The following is a 15,324-nucleotide window of genomic DNA, read 5'->3' as shown; positions in this document are numbered from 1 at the left end:
TCCTGCTCAGAGTATTTTCCTGACTGTCTGCTACAACGCCTCAGCTGCACAGTGGTCATCTTTGTGTTATCTCCTTGAAAACTGTCATTAAAACTGAAATGCTTTCTGAAGGTGAGAATGTATTAAACCATTGATAACTATTCATCTTTAACTCAAAACAGAACAGTAATAGTTTTAGAAAGTGAGAACCCAAGCGGCAGAAGCAGATCCGGAAAGGCAAGCGTGAGGGACGCTCAGTTTTGATCTTAAGTAAGACTCTTTATTTCCAGTGCCAGATTGGAAATTACCAGTAAACCCACACCCTGCTGCTGAAGCTCTCATGCTTCTGGGCAGTAGCAGCTGTGACCAAGGACAGCCCACTGACGATGACAGGGTCACAGATGCTCCCTTCGGTTCAGTTCACTCGCTCAGTCGTGTCCGACTCTTTACGACCCCATGGACTGCAGCATGCCAGCCCTCCATGTCCATTACCAACTCCCAGAGTTTACCCAAACTCATGTCCATTGAGTCGGTGATGCCATCCAACCATCTCATCCTGCCCTCAATCTTTCCCAGCATCAGGGTCTTTTCAAATGAGTCAGCTCTTCACATGAGGTGGCCAAAGTATTGGAGTTTCAGCTTCAACATCAGTCCCTCCAATAAACACCCAGGACTGATCTCCTCTAGGATGGACTGGTTGGATCTCCTTGCAGTCCAAGGGACTCTCAAGAGTCTTCTCCAACACCACAGTTCAAAAGCATCAATTCTTCGGCGCTCAGCCTTCTTCACAGTCCAACTCTCACATCCATACATGACCACAGGAAAACCATAGCCTTGACTAGGCGGACCTTAGTCGGCAAAGTAATGTCTCTGCTTTTTAATATGTTGTCTAGGTTGGTCATAACTTTCCTTCCAAGGAGTAAGCATCTTTTAATTTCATGGCTGCAGTCACCATCTGCAGTGATTTTGGAGCCCCCCAAAATAAAGTCAGCCACTGTTTCCACTGTTTCCACTGTTCCCCCATCTATTTGCCATGAAGTGATGGGACCGGATGCCATGATCTTAGTTTTCTGAATGTTGAGCTTTAAGCCAACTTTTTCACTCTCCTCTTTCACTTTCATCAAGAGGCTCTTTAGCTCTTCTTCACTTTCTGCCGTACTTATTGAGGGGGCCACATACTGTGCAGTGGGGTTCCCCAGGCTCCTTGCCATCATAAGCTTACATTCTAAGAGGGCTAGACATCTAGTGAGGGAGCACAGGCAGCTGGGTGTTAGGGATGGGAGACATGAAACAAGGAAGGAGGGGGCGGGAGTGGAGGGGAGTGAGGCTGTAGAATCAGAAGTGAAGGCAGTAAATAGAATCAGAAGCCTGATTCATGAATTTCTCTATGACCCCTTTGGTTTATGGTTTCTATTTGTTGGCCAGTCTGTCTGAACCATAAATGAAATCCAAAGTCAAGTCAAAAAAAAGTCAAGCTATGGGAAATAAAACATGCAAAATACAAATGGCTTATTTCAATCCCTGGAGGTCCTTCACCCTTCAAATTCATCTGAAGTCTAAATTGAAGAGAAAGCAGACACACTAGAAATGGGGCCTCGGAGCCTGGTCTTCAGCCAGCCGGAACCTTGCTTGCTGTAAAGGACGGTGTGGCTTTCCTGGCTTTTAGAGGAAGTCCGCTTTCCAAACGGAATAAAAAGTCAAGGTAGCAGAAAGAAGGGATGTCACAGGCCAGAGCAGACCCTCCCGCGAGTCTCCTGTGAGCACCTTCTGAGCTGTGTCCAGGACACTCCCTTGCAGGTGGACGGCTGGGTGCAGGCCCTCAGGACTGCAACAGACAGTCCAGAACAGGGTTTACTCGAGGTGACTGGAGAGAGCTCCCTCCCCACTTCTTGCAGGTGTGAGTCAGGGCCAGACTGCCCGTGTGAGCACATGCAGAGGTGGGCAGGGACCTGGGACCACCAACTGTCAAATGAAAGGAACGCTGGAGACCACGCATCGCCCTCCCATTCCCCAGGAGGCAGGCACCTCTCGCTGGCCCTGGGCGCCTTCCCAGCGCTGCCCTAGTTGCTGAACATGAGAGGGTGGCCAGCTACCTGGGCCCTGGAAACTTTCTGGTGTCCTAGGAAAATCTTCAGTCCCTGGCAAGTTGGGAGCATTGGACACCCTAAGAGGGCACCTTGATTAACATATATCTCGATGTCAAGTTCTCAATTTCAGTTTAGTTTCTACTCTGAGGAAATCAACACCAAAACTACTGTGAGCACAGAAGAGCTTTAAGTTGTTGGCAATAAGGTTTTGGTGTTTTCACTATTGCCTTAAATCAGGGCAGCTTGGGTAGTGTGTTTCCTGTCTGGTGGGGGAAGGTCACGTGGTGCAGATTAAGAAGGGATAGGTGCTTCTCCTGTGTTGGTTCTACTTCTGGGAGGACCCAGCCCCTGGAGGAAGCCACGCTTCCCAGGCACCTGCACCAGGAGCAAAACAAGGTCCTCACCTTGGTTGTTCCATGGAATCCTTGCACAGTCTGTGAGGATCACCATTGTAAATCCCCAGGTAGCCGAGGGATAGAGACATTTAGTACCTGCTTAGGTCAAAGAATTATTAATAACATGCTGGGGAAGTAAGAGTGTGAACATATATCTGCCTGGTTCCAAAGGCAGCCATATTCTCGCTGTTAAGAAGTAAATGAGAAGCCGGAATGCTTGAAGAATTCATAACTTCCCCAGGGCATAGTCTGATTCAACAGGTCAAAACTTAAGCAGGATTCTGATCCAAGAAGCCACTCCCGACCTGAGTCACCTGACTGCCCTGATCACCACCTGCTGGGTGACTCAGGCAGGATGAGGACACCGCCCTGCATCTGACATCCTGAGAACCCCAAAGCAGCAAGTGTTCATGCTGCGGGACAGGTTCTCGCTGTTTAGCTGATGCTGATCATTTTACATAAGGTGAGATGTATCTTAAAACTAGTCTTCAATAAAGAGAAAGTTAGAGGGAGAGCAAGCAAGCTATGCCGAGAGAGCTTGGAACAGTGCTGATCAGGGCCTCGTGGAGTCAAAATGCCGAGCTGGGGGACAGCTGTTTGCTGCAGCACAGCTCCACTAACCGGCGTTGTGAGTCCAGAGTGCGTCCACCTCATGCCCATCATGGAACTCGAAGGCCCAGGGAGAGGCTCAAGGCCTTCTGGATTGATGGTCTCAGCAAATTTGGTAGAACTGCTGCTATTTCATTGATTGACTCTTAGGTAAATGGGAAATGGCCAGTTGTGAAAAGAGGAGAAGCTCCTTTAAATTTACTTTGCAGCAGTAGAAAGTTTGGCACATCTTCTGGTCTGTGAAACCTTTTCAGCAATGCAAAAGAGAAGTCCAAGATACGCACTGAGTCTCTCGCATGCGTTTTAAAGCTGTACAGACATCACTCTTCTATGGGTGAAAAGAAAAGCTGAGTCAACTGTCAACACTTTCTCCATGCAGGTGGAGGCAGGAGGAACTATGAGTCAGCTTCTCCTGTTGACTCTGGGCTGAGTGAGCAACTCAGATTTGAAGGCCACAGGAAGTCATGCACCCACGGTGCCAGCATCCTCACTGCTCAGCCGATACTAACCACAGTTACTTATGTATTCAGGCTAGTAAACCCACAGTGGTCCATGAGGTCAGGAACCCTGTCAGAGCACTATAGAGCCTTTTCCAAGGAAGATTATTTTCTAATTAAAATGCATCTGCCAGAGAGATTGAACTCTGACCCCTGAAAGAGGGACTGTGAGTGCTGTACACGCAGCACTGCGAGAGCCCACTGGAGCAAGCGCGTGTAGGAGCCGGGTGCCTCCGGCGCAGGCTGCAGAGCAGCAAGCAAACGTCTCTCAGGCTCCTTGCTGTTCAGAGGCTAGAGGGCGAATGATGTTTTTAAAGGCATTTACTGCAGAGGAGACACCGAATAGTTACTATTATTCTAATCGTATTAGTTCCCTAATGATACAATGTATGTATTTTTCACTCACTGACTTGTTTAAAATATCTATGAATCAGTTTGTATATTGAAGCTTCCATCACTTGGGATCAAAATGTCTTTTCTGGAGTTCTCTGGGTTCCATGGCTGTAGAATATGAGATTTGCTAATTGGTTCTGCATTTAGCTGGTCATTTCCCTGTGTAGAACCTACATTCAGGAGGAGAATCAGTGATAATTGGTTCAACGGGTCTATAACGTTCTCTTCCCATCATGATTTTGTAAAGTGAGAATGGGTTACAATTTCAAAACACAGCAAAAAAAAAAAAAAAAAAAACCAAAAATGCACATTTTTTCTGGTCTAGAGAAAGTACCATAGGAAATTCTGAAAAAGTATTGTGGGACCTGCCGATCATTTAGCGAAATATCTGAAAGCTATGAAGGAATATTAATGGCAAAGCAACCTTACCTGGCACTGGCCAAGAAGTTTATAGCTCACAAGGCTATCATATCTAGTTTCTCATTCGGTCTTACAACCCTCTTTGAGGCGGCTGGGGCAAGTATTCCTACTGCTTCTGTTTTGCAGAGGAGGAAATAAACGGTCAAGTTCCCTGCCTGAGTGGCTCAGATGGTAAAGAATCTGCCTGCAATGCAGGAGACCTGGGTTTGATCTCTGGGTCGGGAAGATCCTCTGGAGAAGGGAACGGCTGCCCACTCCAGTATGCTTCCCTGGAGAATCCCATCCACAGAGGAGCCTGGCAGGCTACAGTCATCAGGCGCAAAGAGTCGGACACAACTGAGCAGCTAACACTTTCACTACCTGCCCAAAAGGATGCCTGTGCTAACGTCATCATTGACTTGGGGTTGTGGAGGAGTTGATGAAGAATCTATAAGCACCACCAGAGGGTTAAGTGAATCATTTGAGAGCTTATCGGAGACATCTCTGTTTTGTGTCTTGACTGTGGGATTTTTCTAAAGCTTTCTGTCAAAAATCCCTATATCTTTCTCATGAGATTCTTCACTAATTACCTTATCCAGTCTAGTGATTCATGTGGCTCAGATCATGAACTCCTTATTGCCAAATTCAGACTCAAATTGAAGAAAGTAGGGAAAAGCACTAGACCATTCAGGTATGACCTAAATCAAAGCCCTTATGATTATACAGTGGAAGTGAGAAATAGATCCAAGGGATCAGATCTGATAGATAGAGTGCCTGATGAACTATAAACAAAGGTTCATGACATCGCACAGGAGACAAGGATCAAGACCATCCCCAAGAAAAAGAAATGCAAAAAAGCAAAATGGCTGTCTGAGGAGGCCTTACAAATAGCTGTGAAAAGAAGAGAAGGGAAAGCAAAGAAAAAAAGGAAAGATATACCCATCTGAATGCAGAGTTCCAAAGAATAGCAAGGAGAGATAAGAAAGACTTCCTCAGTGATCAGTGCAAAGAAATAGAGGAAAACAATGGAATGGGAAAGACTAGAGATCTCTTCAAGAAAATTAGAGATATCAAGGGAACATTTTATGTGAAGATGGGCTCAATAAAGGACAGAAGTTGTAGGGACCTATCAGAAGCAGAAGATATTTAGAAGAGGTAGCAAGAATACACTGAAAACTATACAAGAATGATCTTCATGACCCAGATAATCACGATGGTGTGATCACTCACCTAGAGCCAGACATCCTGGAATGAGAAGTCAAGTGGGCCTTAGGAAGCATCACTATGAACAAAGCTAGTGGAGGTGATGGAACTCCAGTTGAGCTAATTCAAATCCCAAAAGGTGATGTTGTGAAAGTGCTGCACTCAACATGCCAGCAAATTTGGAAAACTCAGCGGTGGCCACAGGATTGGAAAAGGTCAGTTTCCATTCCAATCCCAAAGAAAGGCAATGACAAGGAATGTTCAAACTACCACACAATTGCACTCATATCACCCTCTAGTAAAGTAACGCTCCAAATTCTCCTAGCCAGGCTTCATCAGTACATGAACCATGAACTTCCAGATGTTCAAACTGATTTTAGAAAAGGCAGAGGAACCAGAGATCAAATTGCCAACATCCATTGGATTATGGAAAAAGCAAGAGAGTTCCAAAAAACATCTATATCTGCTTTATTGACTATGCCAAAGCTTTTGATGTGTGGATCATAACAAACTGGAAAATTCTTAAAGAGATGGGAATACCAGACCACTTGACCTGCTTCTTGAGAAATCTGTAAGCAGGTCAATAAGCAACAGTTAGAACTGGACATAGAACAACAAACTGGTTCCAAATAGGAAAAGGAGTATTTCAATACTGTATATTGTCACCCTGCTTGTTTAACTTAAATGCATAAACATCATTAGAAACACCGGGCTGGATGAAGCACAAGTTGGAATCAAGATTGTTGGGAGAAATATCAATAACCTCAGATATGAAGATGACACCACCCTTATGGCAGAAAGTGAAGAAGAACTAAAGAGCCTCTTGATGAAAGTGAAAGAAGAGAGTGAAAAGTTTGGCTTAAAGCTGAACATTCAGAAAACGAAGATCATGGCATCTGGTCCCATCACTTCATGGGAAATAGATGGGGAAACAGTGGAAACAGTGGCAGACTTTATTTTGGGGGTTCCAAAATCACTACAGATGGTGACTGCAGCCATGAAATTAAGATGCTTACTCCTTGGAAGAAAAGTTATTACCAACCTAGACAGCATATTGAAAAGCAAAGACATTACTTTCCAACAAAGGTCTGTCTAGTCAAGGCTATTATTTTTCCAGTAGTCATGTATGGGTGTGAGAGTTGGACTGTGAAGAAAGCTGAGCACCAAAGAATTGATGCTTTTGAACTGTGGTGTTGGAGAAGACTGTTGAGAGTCCCTTGGACTGCAAGGAGATCCAACACATCCATCCTAAAGGAAATTAGTCCTGAATAAAAGAAAATCAGTCCTGAATATTCATTGGAAAGACTGATGTTGAAGCTGAAACTCCAATACTTTGTTCACCTAATGGGAAGAACTGACTCATTTGAAAAGAGCCTGATGGTGGGAAAGATTGAAGACGGGAAGAGAAGGGGATGGCAGAGGATGAGATGGTTAGATGGCATCACCGACTGGATGGACATGAGTTTGAGCAAGCTTTGGGAATTGGTGATGGATAGGGAGACCTGGTGTGCTGCAGTCCATGGGGTCGCTAAGAGTCAGACATGACTGAGCAACTGAACTGAACTGACTTTAACAGAAATCTTCAGTTCTGACTCATGGAGATTCCAATGCTTGCTTGAGGATTTGGGGCTGTGATGGCAAACGCAGCCACTGAGAGCCCCGGTTCACCTAAGGGTGAGCCAGAGTCTCTTCTCTAGGAGGCTTTGGGAGGAGGAAACGGGCCACCCCTCCAGCCATGGACAGTGAGAGACCCTCCTACAGTCGTGACCTGGGGTGAAGGCATCTGCTTTTCTTCTCAGTGTTTTAGGACAACACCTTTCACTTTCTATAGACCTAAAATCACTAAGAGGTCCTTGCAACTCCCTTCTGTAGGTGGAGGATTCTAATGGTTAAGAGTTCGGAAGCCAACAGCAACGTGGAGGCATGTATGTTCAGTGCAAAATGACTCAGACTTGCCAGAGCTTGTTAAGTATGGATATTCTACCATACTGGCTAACACGTAGGATTGGACCTCTTTGCCTGCTCCCTTCCTTCCCTTCTTGGAACTCTTGGAGGTGATGAAGTGAGTCACAGGGTTGCAAGCTGGATCACAGTAACATGGAGATTCATGCAAAATCCATTGCCTGGAGAGGACAGTTTGGCTGGGAGGGTCTATGATGTGTGTGTTTAGCGGGAGGTGCGTGCCTTTATAGTGGGCAAAAAGAGATTTGGGAAAACAGGTCATATCAGAGCTTCCTCGCACAGACCTAGAAACAGAGAGAAATGGAGGTGGCACCCGTGCCAGAAATGAAAGCTGACGCTTTGGAATCCATTGTGCTGAAGACAGAGACTAAAGCTGAGTTACAATTAATCTGATGATATGTCAGGGAACAGAAAGGCACAGATAGATTTCCACATTTCTCCACTAAAAATGCACTGAAATTCAGAATAAATTTATTCCAAGTTTAAAACAAATATTAAGTGATTAATAATAAAAAGCAGAGGAGTCTACAGTAGGAACTGAAGCAGGTCACACAGATGGGGCTCAGCTGTGAAGGGATGTCTCTGGCTTCATCTCGTCCTCACATATTCCAATTGTATATATTATGGCAAAAGAAAAAAAAACTGAAGGATTTCACAGATCAGGTTGTGAGAATTTAGTGGATTCTTGCAGTCTGGGATTCCACTGCTGGGAAAAAAAATTTGTTGAGAAAAACTGAGGCTGTTATTGGAACAAAGCAGAACTTTCTTCTATATCTGTTTATCAGCCACCCTATAGTATGCAGACATAAGAAAAGGCTAGAGCTGGGTTACTCTTGAATGGGGCTCCTGGTGTCCCCAGAATGCAATGGAAAGAGAACAGACCAGTTTCTCTCCCTCAGAACACAACTGACATTTACAAGTACTCAACCTTAGATGACTTCTTATTCATTTTAAAAACTTATTTTATTTTTTAAGTTGTTTTATTGTTTTGTATTCAGTAAAACTGAATCTATTTCAGTTACTTAAGAAATCTAAGAATGATTACAGTGTGATTTTGGAAACAAAACTAAATTTCAAATAATACCAGACAGGGTGAGAACATTAATATGAAAGAGAAACTATCATTTTAAAATCCGCATTGTGAATAAAGTTATAGATGCCTATTTTTCAAAGAAAACGAAGAATGTTAGATATTCAGTTCAGTCACTCAGTCGTGTCTGGCCCTTTGTGATCCCAGGGACTGCAGCCTGCCAGGCTTCCCTGTCAGTCACCAACTCCCGGAGCTTGCTCAAACTCGTGTCCATTGAGTTGATGGTGCCATCCAACCAACTTATCCTCTGTCATCCCCTTCTCCTCCTGCCTTCAATCTTTCCCAGCATCAGGGTCTTTTCAAATGAGACAGTTCTTCGCATCAAGTGGCCAAAGCATTGGATCTTAAGCTTCAGCATCAGTCCTTCCAATGAATATTCAGGACTGATTTCCTTTCAGATTGATTGGTTTGATCTCCTTGCAGTCCAGGGGACTCTCAAGAGTCTTCTCCAACACCACAGTTCAAAAGCAGCAATTCTTTGACGCTCAGCTTTCTTCACAGTCCAACTCTCACATCCATACATGACTACTGGAAAAACCATAGGTTTGACTAGATGGACTATTGTCGGCAAAGTAATGTCTCTGCTTTTGAATATGTTGTAAAAGTTGGTCATAGCTTTTCTTCCAAGGAGCAAGTGTCTTTTAATTTCATGGCTGCAGTCACCATCTGCAGTGATTTTGGAGCCCCCCAAAATAAAGGCTGTCACTGTTTCCATTGTTTCCCCAGCCATTTGCCATGAAGTGATGGGACCAGATGCCATGATCTTCGTTTTCTGAATGTTGAGTTCTAAGCCAGCTTTTTCACTCTCTTGTTTCACTTTCATCAAGAGGCTCCTTAGTTTCTCTTCACTTTCTGCCATAAGGATGGTGTCATCTGCATATCTGAGGTTATTGATATTTCTCCCAACAATCTTGATTCCAGTTTATGGTTCATCCAGCCCGGCATTTTGCATGATGTTCCCTCTAGAAGTTAAATAAGCAGGGTGATAATATACAGCCTTGATGTATTCCTTTCCTGATTTGGAACCAGTCTCTTGTTCTACGTCCAGTTCTAACTGTTGCTTCCTGACCTGCATACAGATTTCTCAGGAGGCAGGTCAAGTGGTCTGGTATTCCCATCTCTTTCAGAATTTTCCACAGTTTGATGTAATCCACACAGTCAGAGGCTTTGGCATAGTCAATAAAGCAGAAGTAGATGTTTTTCTGGAACTCTCTTGCTTTTTCCATGATACAATGGACGTTGGCAATTTGATCTCTGGTTCCTCTGCCTTTTCAAAATCCGGCTTGAACGTCTGGAAGTTTATGATTCACATACTGCTGATGCCTGGCTTGGAGAATTTTGAGTATTACTCTGCTAGCATGTGAGATGAGTGCAATTGTGTGGTAGTTTGAGCATTCTTTTGCATTGCCTTTCTTTGGGATTGGAATGAAAACTGACCTTTTCCAGTCCTGTGGCCACTGCTGAGTTTTCCAAATTTGCTGGCATATTGAGTGCAGCACTTTCACAGCATCATCTTTTAGGATTTGAAATAGCTCACCTGGTCTTCCATCACCTCCACTAGCTTTGTTCATAATGATGCTTCCTAAAGCCCACTTGAGTTCTCATTCCAGGATGTCTGGCTCTGGGTGAGTGATCACACCATCCCGGTTATCTGGGTCATGAAAATTTATTTTGCATAGTTCTTCTGTGTATTCTTGCCACTTCTTCTTAATATCGTCTGCTTCTATTAGGGCCATACCATTTCTGTCCTTTTTTTGTGTCCATATTTTCATTAAATGTTTCCTAGGTTTTATTTTCTTGATGAGATCTCTAGTCTTTTCCATTCTATTGTTTTCCTCTATTTCTTTGCATTGATCATTGAGGAAGGCTTTCTTATCTCTCCTTGCTATTCTTTGGAACTCTGCATTCAGATGGGTATATCTTTCCTCTTTTTTTTTGCCTTTCACTTCTCTTCTTTTCACAGCTATTTGTAAGCCCACCTCAGGCAACCATTTTGCCTTTTTGCATTTGTTTTTCTTGGGGATGATCTTGATCACTGCCTCCTGTACAATGTCCTGAACCTCCATCCATAGTTCTTTAGGCACTCTGTCTATCAGGTTTAATCCCTTGAATCTATTTCTCACTTCCACTGTTTAGTCATAAAGGTTTTGATTTAGGTCATACCTTGATGGTCTAATGGTTTTCCCTATTTTCTTCAATTTAAGTCTGAATTTTGCAATGAAGAGTTCATGATCTGAGCCACAGTCAGCTCCCAGTCAGACTGTATAGAGCTTCTCCATATTTGGCTGCAAAGAATGAAATCAATCTGATTTCGGTATTGACTGTCTTGTGATGTCCATGTGTAGAGTCTTCTCTTGTGTTGTTGGAAGAGGAAATTTGCTATGACCAGTGCATTCTCTTGGCAAAACTCTATTAGCCTTTGCCCTACTTCATTCTGTACTCCAAGGCCAAATTTGCTTGTTACTCCAGGTGTTTCTTGACTTCCTACTTTTGCATTCCAGTCCCCTGTAATGAAAAGGACATCTTTTTTGGGGTGTCAGTTCTAAAAGGTCTTGTAGGTCTTCATAGAACCATTCAGCTTTAGCTTCTTCAGCATTGCTTGTTGGGATATAGACTTGGATTACTGTGATGTTGAATGATTTGCCTTGGAAACGAAGAGAGATTATTCTGTTATTTTTGAGATGACACCCAAATACTGCATTTCAGCTTCTTTTGTTGACTAGGAGGGCTACTCCATTACTGTTAAGGGACCCTTGCCCACAGTAGTAGATATAATGGTCATCTGAATTAAATTCACCCATTCCACTGCATCTTAGTTCACTGATTCCTAAAACATTGATGTTCACTCTTGCTGTCTCCTGTTTGACCACTTCTAATTTACCTGGATTTACAGACCCGCCATTCCAGGTTCCTATGCAAAATTGCTCTTTAACCACATTGGACTTTATTTCCATCACTAGTTGCCTCCGTAACTGGCTGTTGCTCTTGCTTTGAGCCCATCTTTTCATTCTTTCTGGAGTTATTTCTCTATTCTTCTCCAGTAGCATATTGGGCACCTACCGACCTGGGGATTTCAACTTTCAGTGTCCTAACTTTTTGCCTTTTCATACGGTTCATGGGGTTCTCAAGGTAAGAGTACTGAAGTGGTTTGCCAATCCCTTCTCCAGTACTTCAGATGTAATATTTATAATAAAATAAAATTTGCTGGAAATAGAGACATCTAGGCCGTAGCTATATTAAAGCTACAACTATTCCCCTCTCACTGAGATTAAGATAATACAGTCTTCTACAGTGAGAAGGAGAAGGATGGCCAGGCCCACAGAGACTTCGGGGTTCAGGCCATGAGAAGCGGCTGCATGCGCTGGTGGCGCTGTGTGCCTGGTGAGGGCTGCTGCAAGGAGCAGCAGAGATAAGAGTGACTTTGTGTATCTCGTTTCTGCAGAATTGAGTTTCAGATTTGTTACATTTTTAATTCAAAGTTTATTATACATTATTAGTTATAAAAGAGAAAAGAAAACTCCCAATGTTTGAAGTAACAAAGGCTGCTATGTTCAAAAATCATGGAAAAAAATGCAGTTGAAACATTAGGTGGACCTAAAGCACCCCCACCCCCCTACTCCCGTCACCACCAAAAGCAGAGGAAACACTGTGATTATAAACTCCAGCTTGTATGATTCGTGCTTGGGGGGAAATCATGGCAGAATTATGAGCCACTGAGACTTTTCGATCTCTTGACAGTAAGATAGTCAATAGTTGATAGATTGGTTTTCTAAATTTCTATATTCATTTGGCCTTGTTTAGCCAAGGTGGTCTTCAGTGATTCCAGAATCACCCCACTGCACCATTTCCAAGACATTATTTTCTCTTCTTTTGAACACAGCTGGTCTCAAGCTAGCTGTGCCATTGCAGAAGCTATTGGTCCCACATCTTCTAGCGAGAAATGCACATCATGGTTGGGAAGAGGCCTTACTTTGGGGCTTGTTTCTGGTCTAAGATCCGACCTGTGCAGCCTTTGCATCAGTTCAGCCTGACCTTCACTTCCAGGCTCAGTTACTTCCCGTTCCTCTTGCCACTTTCCTTGGAGGCACCTCTGGAATAGCCTCCCCCAAGTGTAAGGTGACCTCTCACTCATTCCAGGCATTGTACTCTGACTCCAAATACCTTTGTGTTCAAGAATAGATTTCTTCTTTACTCTCGAAGAGGCAGCCCCTGTGTCCCCACCTCAGAGATGGCTGTCTGCCGCCCCAGTATTTCCTAGACCGTCAGGGCCCTTACTGAGCTTCCGTAGCCTGCTTCTTACATCTCTAGGTCTGCTCTGCCAGGATGCGCCTTCGGCATAAGCGTAGGCTGTGCAGGAGCAGGCTGGGTTAGTGGTGGCAGCAGTAACCAGCTGGTGTGCTCACACACGGTTCAGCTCTAGATTTCTGCCTGGCACTCTAAAAGTGTTCAAAGGTTTAAATTCATGTGAAGATTTTCCTTAGAAAGAGAACTGTTGGCTTGAACAGAGTCTTGAGCATAAGCTGATTCTGCTAGTTCGTTTCTGTGTTCGGTAGCTGTTAGATCCAGACCTAAGCAGTGATTCTGCCTCTAACAGTTGAGTGGTCCTGGGGGGTCACTCAGTGTTTCTCAGCTGAAGTCTCATCACGAGGAACACTTTCTCGTGGCCTTGTCAGCATATTTGGTGAATAATGCATACTAATCGCTTCAGTCGTGTCCGACTTGGTGACCCCATGGGCTGCAGCCCACCAGGCTCCCCTGTCCATGGGCTTCTCCATGCAGGAACACTGGAGTGGGCTGCCATTTCCTTCTCTAGGTGAATAATTGTAAGCACAACACATTTAGCTTTCTGGAACCTGGCGCAGAGTAGGTGCTTGCTAAGTATCAGCTCTGTTGATAAGATTAAGTTAAAAGGAACTTTCAGGAATAATGGGAGCATCATTACAGTGAAGTGTGTTGAAGAATCATCTGCTGCAGCAAATTTCATCAGCTCTTCAGCAAGAACAGGAGCACTGCCTAGAGACGCAGCCAGTGACTAAAGAGAAACGTGCTCTAGTCGCCTTTAAAATGCTCTACATCACGACTTTCACGGGTCTTTACACCTGCAGATTCTGGAGAAAGAAACCCTGAGTGGGATTGAGAGTGATGACTCGCGTGTTTTGATCTAGAGCCGAAGTCCAGGAGCACTGCTTCAGGCTACAGATTCCAAGGGCACCGGGGCTCATCAGGAGTGCTGCTTCTGCCCTCAGGAATCTGGCAAGTTCTTGTTTCCAGACAGTACTCAGACAAGCATTTTAGTAACTCACTGAGACTTAGGAATGTTGCCTGCTTAAGCAATACTTTTGCTTTTATATAGCATGATATTGGAGAAGGCAATGGCACCCCACTCCAGTACTCTTGCCTGGAAAATCCCATGGTTGGAGGAGCCTGGTGGGCTGCAGTCCATGAGGTCTCTAAGAATCGGACACGACTGAACGACTTCACTTTGACTTTTCACTTTCATGCATTGAACAAGGAAATGGCAACCCACTCCAGTGTTCTTGCCTAGAGAATCCCAGGGATGGGGGAGCCTGGTGGGCTGCCATCTATGGGGTTGCACAGAATCAGACACGACTGAAGCGACTTAGCAGCAGCAGCAGCAGCAGCAGCAGCATGATATTATTTATCTAAGTATCACTTTTGAGGCTATTAGTTCATATAGTTCATTTTCAAGATTTTCACATATTATCAGAGTCATAGCTAACGTCAGTGGCCCCTAAGATAAGAGGGCTTAAAAAAAAATAGTCTACACATCTGCCAGCAAGCACGATGCGAAGGTTGGAACCTCCCGCTGTCTCTCCTGTGGAGACTATGACAGTGCGTTTTAGCATCATGCCTGTAAAATAACCTGTTACATAGTCAGCAGTATGAAGGGCTTTTGTTTCTTTTCTTCGTGGACTTTGGAATATAATGTGTCTACTCACCAAGGCAGGTGGTTCTGTAGCAGCAGCACATGTCAGGGTTTCAGGTCCCAGCGGCTGAGTCTCCTCACTGCCAGGGCCACTCCCAACCTGTACTGACCGAAGCTTCACCCAGCGTCTTTACCTTCTGAGCACATCTATCCCCTGGTTGCAGGTGACACATTGACAGTGGAGCCAAAGTAAACAGGCTCCGGGAAATGGGAGGTGATTCTCAGAAAGGGAGGGACTTCCCAGGTGGCTCAGATGGTAAAGCATCTGTCTGCAATGCGGGAGACCTGGGTTCGATCCCTGGATCAGGAAGATCCGCTGGAGAAGGAAATGGCAATCCATTCCAGTACTATTGCCTGGAGAATCCCATGGACAGAGGAACCTGGTGGGCTGCAGTCCATGGGGCCACAAAGAGTTGGACACGACTGAGCGACGTTCCTCCTCAGAAAGGGAGGGCTGAGTCTTTGACAAGGCTGATGGGACAGAGGCAAGCTTGTGTAATGAGTAAATACAATGTGTATCTTTTAGTTAAATATTAAACCATAATTGAGTGAGTGTAGAAAGTGCCTAACATGACTTAAACCCCAGATTTCAGATGGGGAAGAGCTGCTGTTTTACCCTAACGGAGCAGAGTGTGGTTGAGGGGCTAAGGACTGAGGGGTGGGCTGCACTCCCGGCCCCTTCAATCGGCACCACCAGTTTTATCTGTTTTATAAATAAGGATTCTCTTCAAAAAATGATTTAAACAGCTCAATCCAATTTCCC

The 15,324-nt window shown here is 44.4% G+C and overlaps 1 long non-coding RNA gene across 1 annotated transcript; it reads right to left on the bottom strand.

Moving 5' to 3' along the window:
- Nucleotides 1–7,973: 7,973 nt before the first annotated feature.
- On the bottom strand, nt 7,974–14,668 carry LOC132659271 (uncharacterized). The gene is made up of 2 exons (XR_009599487.1): nt 14,575–14,668; nt 7,974–11,258 (listed from the first exon to the last, which is right to left on the bottom strand). It is a non-coding gene; the product is annotated as an uncharacterized LOC132659271 (long non-coding RNA).
- Between the last annotated feature and the right edge of the window lie 656 nt (nt 14,669–15,324).

The sequence above is a fragment of the Ovis aries genome, chromosome 2 (assembly GCF_016772045.2).
Source record: "Ovis aries strain OAR_USU_Benz2616 breed Rambouillet chromosome 2, ARS-UI_Ramb_v3.0, whole genome shotgun sequence".
Classification (NCBI taxonomy): domain Eukaryota; kingdom Metazoa; phylum Chordata; class Mammalia; order Artiodactyla; family Bovidae; genus Ovis; species Ovis aries.
This window is presented reverse-complemented; position numbering and strand designations above follow the sequence as displayed.